The 5,856-nt window shown below is 34.6% G+C and overlaps 1 long non-coding RNA gene across 1 annotated transcript; it reads right to left on the reverse strand.

Moving 5' to 3' along the window:
- Positions 1 to 3,966: 3,966 nt before the first annotated feature.
- Positions 3,967 to 5,464, reverse strand: LOC141291901 (uncharacterized). Its single transcript, XR_012340412.1, has 3 exons — positions 5,146 to 5,464; positions 4,463 to 4,570; positions 3,967 to 4,209 (listed from the first exon to the last, which is right to left on the reverse strand). It is a non-coding gene; the product is annotated as an uncharacterized lncRNA (long non-coding RNA).
- Positions 5,465 to 5,856: the final 392 nt, after the last annotated feature.

Below are 5,856 nucleotides of genomic sequence, written 5' to 3' on the forward strand. Positions count from 1 at the left end.
TAGCAATTTAACTTTTCCACTGTGTTTCATAAATTAAATTAACCAAATTCTAATTCTGTAAACACTATAAGTGTATGAAAATGCATCTGTAATTTCAAGCAAACACACAATACCATTTCTGACATTTATTTTTAAACAAAAATGTCCAACAGGTAATACCAACAGGAATGTTTACAGTAAACATGCCTTCTATAAACATACAAATTTCTTAAAACAGTTTGACAGTAACAGATTTACAATAAACACCATTTTAAAATTTATAAAGTATTCACAGAATACAAATACAATGGAAAAAAATAATAATACTGTCTTTCTACGGTGTTCTATTTGATATAACAAATAAACATGACACCTGTAAAGGGTGAAAATTCCCAGGAAAAAAAAAAAAAAAAACATTCAGGGACAAGTAATGCACAAAACCCAGTATGACAAACACATTTTTGGAAGAATTATTTTGTAAAATATTTTTTAACAGAATTTTACATGACCTACTTTGTTTAAACATAAGAGCTTAATAAATAAAAATACATTAAACTACACTTAGAGAAAAAAAAATTCAGTCTAGGACAGTAACTATCAAATGGTTATATGAATTCAGTGTTATAAGGATAGTTAACCCAAGGCTAAAAATTCTGTCACTTATTCACTCTTCACTTATTCCAAAGCTCTTTTAGTTTGTTTTTTCTGTAGATCAAAAAAAAGCTGAAAACCTGAAAAAAAGCTGAAAACCTGTAACCATCGACTTCCAGAGTATTTGTTTTTCCTACTATGAAAGTTAGTGGTTACAGGTTTTCAGCTTCCCTCAAAATAATTTGTGTTCAACAGAAGCAAGAAATTCAAACAGGCTTGGAAAAAGTGACGAGCAAGTGAATGAAAGAATTTGAAGTTTCCCTATAGATTCTAAAATGCACTCTTACCAATTAAAGGTACAGACATGTTTTTAAAGTTACTGTCCCAGTGCCAGCCTTACGTAAACAAACAAACAAAATATAAGTACAGGGCCGTTTGAAGGAATTTGGGGGCCCCAAGCAAAATGGACATGGAGGCCCCCCGCACGCACGAACGCAAAGGAACCACAGCATAGCCATAGAGTTTAAATTTACTCACACTTTATATAAATAAAAAAGGTTTACAGTGCAAATACTGCTGTAGCATATACTGTGCATAAAATTTGAACATTTTCAACAATTGAACATTTGCAAAAAACACCACAAATAAAATCAAATATACATTAAAAAAAGTGCACAATAACTAAATCCAACATACTTAAACACACACACACACACACACACACACACACACACACACACACATTTTTCAGTTCTCTAAACATGTCTAAATCATCATATCATAGCATATTGAAAGAGGTCACTTTTAACAGCTCAGCTCAGGTCAGTCAGAGAAATTCACTCTACCTTCATCAGTGGAGGTATCCTTAGGAAGAGCCTGAGGGCTGAGAAATTTAAGCAAAGCACCTTGAGGGAGAAAGATGGTTACACTTTATAATAATAACAATCATTAATAGAAGGTAAATTGACAGTTAATTAATCTTTAGTCTTTAGCTATGCATTTACTGAATGAGCACTGTGCAGCTGTTTGTCCGACTGTAGCTACTGTATTTTATTTTATTTTTCTAAACTGTTTTAATTATTCTTATTTCTTTTTACTATTTTAATTTCTTCTATGTAAAGCACTTTGAATTGCCATTGTGTATGAAATGTGCTATGTAAAAACACTTTTTACTGTTAACAAACAATGAAATTATAACTAAATGTTAAAATTATAAAAAGTACTAATTATTAGTAGTGCTGTGAGTCGACTACCAATGCTTAAAAACATCCCAAGCTAATGTTTGATGCACAGAATTTATTGAGTGGTTTTCCTAAATAGATTATCACAGTGGAATAGTTAGTATAAGTTAGTATGCTATGCCACTTTCATCAAAACCTATTACAAAGCTATAGCAATGTCATGTCATTAAATATGACAAACAGCGATTCTGGAACAGATCTGCGTCTTCCTTATTCCATTAAAATAAACATATTACAGTATCTAACCATATTCCGTCCGTTCAAAAAGAAGTTGCTCTAACTGTACGTTACAAGCAGCATTTGCTGTCAGGCAGGTAGCTTAGCTAACATAAATAAACATATTTCTGCCAGCCTACCTGCTGCAAAATTGCACCATTTGTACAAGACAAGTATAGCTATTTTATGTGTGTAATTTATCACTTACCACTGTCTTGTTTTTTCTTATCCTCCTCTTCCTTTCTCTTCTTTCTTTTTTGGTTTCCTAAAGCATAATTCCGCTTCATGATTGCAGAGAAAGTTTTGTATTTTGCCGGCAACAGAGATCGCGTGGTTGGCTGGCTGCTGTCAGCGAGGGGGGCCCCCTTGAGGGGGATCCCGACAACAGTGTCATTGCACTTTACTGCATTCACTATCAATGGGGCGCTCACACAGTTTGTCGCTGCATTTTATTTTTAACCAGTCGTTGTCATGGGGCCCCAGGCCAGCTCGGGGCCCCAAGCAATTGCTTGGTTTGCCTGCCTTGTTGCGACGGGCCTGTATAAGTAGCTCTACATCAACTCTTTCTTTAAAGGGATAGTTAACCCAGAAATTAAAATGTGATGTTTATCTGCTTACCCACAGGGCATCCAAGATGTAGGTGACTTTGTTTCTTCAGAAGAACACAAACGAAGATTTTTAACTCAAACCGGTGCAGTCTGTCAGTCAAATAATGGCAGTGGATGGGCACCAGACCTTTAAAAGTAAACAAAAACATGCACGAACAAATCCAAATTACACCCTGTGGCTCGTGACGATACACTGATGTCCTAAGACACGAAACGTTCGTTTTTTGCGAAAAACAGAACAGTATTGATATCATTTTTTACCTTTGATACACAGCCACGTCAATCTGTCCTGAGCACAAGCTTTTCGTCCAACTCGTTACATGTGAACGCGCTCTGGCGTAGTATACGCAAACACCGTAAGGCGAAATCGGTGAAAAGTCCCGAATGAGTTTGCTCAAGCAAGCATAATCTTTTAGCTTTAAATCAGGATACGCACAAGTAATTAACATTTTGAATAGCCGCTATACCCACAATCTCTGTGCACCGTGTAAACAATGAGTGTCGTTTACACGCGACAGATCGCTTCCGGTGTTTGCGTATTCTACGACATGCTATACTCGTGCTCAGGACAGATGGACGTGGCTGGCTATCTTCACGAGCTGCAGGGTGTAATTTAGATTTGTCTGTGCATGTTTTTGTTTACTTTTAAAGGTTTGGTGCCCATTCACTGGCATTATTTGACTGGCAGACTGCACTGGTTTGAGTTAAAAATCTTTGTTTGTGGTCTGCTGAGAAAACAAAGTCACCTACATTTTGGATGCCCTGGGGGTAAGCAGATAAACATCACATTTTCATTTTTGGGTGAACTATCCCTTTAATGTTTGCACGCTAAGAGACAGTTTTCCATCATCCATGCGGAGTAAAACTTTTTGCACAAATTCAAAAGTTTTGGCAAGTCCTTAAGAATGTTTTAAGTGAAGAGCATACATGAATCCAAACAAGACAAGAAAGGCCTCTGGATGTTGGCTATGGGTGGTGACCACTTCATTCTCCAGGACAACTGAGACCCTCACTGGATCGTAATGGATTGGAGCAGCAGCATTTTCATGGACAACTGTAACTGGGGGCCACTGGAGCATCCTCAGGATTATAAATCTAAAAAATATAATTCAGAGATGTGTTATATTCACGTTAGTACATTATCAATATGACATGATTCATCAACTAATGGTGACTACAAATATGTTAGTAAGTAAAGGTTGCCCCACAGCCTTCATCTTTGCAATAGAACATGCATAATTGTAAAAACAATGAATGAAGACTTACCAGGGTGGTCCTAAAAATGTCCTAAGTCTTAAGCAGCAAAACAGAAGACCTAGTCCATCGTCAATTTACATCATGCAGTTCCTGTAAAGATGAAAAACAAGAAGAGGAAAAAAAACAACATCTAAATATCTGAAATAAAGAAAATCTAATTATATTTTAAAGAACACTGTAACATATGACACTAACCATACCTGCTCATTATGAACTTTCAAAACATTAGCTAGGGTATCTGCTGTCTTGCCCATCTTGGATGCTTTTTGCCTTAAAATGGACATCAAACGGGAAACACATTGGTACTCTGCAAACAGCTAAATCAGACAAAAGACAATTTTATAAAACAAACACACATCAGAAAATATATAATAATCACTGGTGGCTAAACAGAGCATCTTCAGAAACGGATTGTTCTAGTGTACACAGACTACATTTAAATGAAATGTTTGTCTGACTTTGACATGTGCCAGTATCTACTACATGGTTTCTATGCAAGTGAGTTTTGAGTGAACTGTGTGTTGGAAATGTGCAGGGACAATCAGGATAGACACATGGCAGTGGACTTACTTTAGAGCAGATGCTGTGCTTTACTCTGTAGTGTCTGAGGAGTTGGACTCTGGAATGATAGATGTTTATACACAATTTGCACTTCAAGGCCATTATCTTACTTGAAACCTATAATAGAAAAAAAAAAAAAAAAAAAACATGTGAGTGAAAATAGTATTAGTATGCAGTATATAAAAGTTTTTGTTTCATGCTGTATATAAAATATATATACACTGACAAAAGATTATATTTTATTTGATTCAAATAGTTAGTATTAGCATGCAGTATAACAAAAATAGTTATGCTGTAAATAACAAAATATTATACACAGACAATATATTCTATGTAAATTAGACACTAATAAGTCTACCTTAAAAAGTGGCCCAGCACCGTGACTTTAAATCAAATATAAAATAAGCTTACATTTAATTTCTTCAGAGAATCTCACTGACACTGAAATAAAATTATATCGGTATATTGGTTAAAAGTTTATCTTATTAACCAACAAGGCAAGCTACAGCGCGGGCTGAGGAGGAGCTTCCTCGCGCCAAGATTTAAACAGGGCTAAACGCGTAGTCTGTAATGCAACACATCTAAACGCATTCTGACTAACTGTAAATTACTTTTAAATCTTACTGTGAATATATGGATTAAAACACTTACTTAAGATTCATAGGATTTGTATATTTGGATATTTTACTTACTGTAGTGTGAAGCGAGGCCGATCCGCCATCTTGGAAAGAACGAACGATGCATGAGCGCGGGCAAGACAATTTACGTGAACCTGGATGACGTCATACGCAAAATCACAAGGCTGAAAGATTTTGAGTTAATAAAACTTTAAAGAGACATTTTGTCTAAATTAAACCAGCAAAATGTTTCAGCTTACTTGAAAAGTTTAATTTTTACAAACTCATAAATAAGAAAAAAGTTCTAAATACTCATAAAGGTTAATTAATATAAACTAATTGTAATTATTTAAGTTAATACAACTCAGTTCAATTAATTAGTTACAGCATTAGGGTTTACAGTGTGGAGTGTTCGTTCAAGCTCTTGCACACCAGACTCATTAAAGCTTTGTGCATGTATACATGTTGTTTTTTTTAGGTTTGGGACCAGACAGATATTTTTAATAATATTTTTATTATTATTAAAAATGCTGTTCATCAATATTTGTTTAAAAAGTCTTGAAAAAAGTCCACACTAGTCCAAATTTTTTTTTATCTATCATTTTAAGTAATATTTATTAGTCATGTAAGACATCTATCTATCTATCTATCTATCTATCTATCTATCTATCTATCTATCTATCTATCTATCTATCTATCTATCTATCTATCTATCTATCTATCTATCTATCTATCTCCTATCTATCTAAAATAGAAGAGTATATAGTAGGGTTTCATCTCTATAGT

This window comes from Garra rufa, chromosome 19 (assembly GCF_049309525.1).
Source record: "Garra rufa chromosome 19, GarRuf1.0, whole genome shotgun sequence".
NCBI classification, from domain to species: Eukaryota; Metazoa; Chordata; class Actinopteri; order Cypriniformes; family Cyprinidae; genus Garra; species Garra rufa.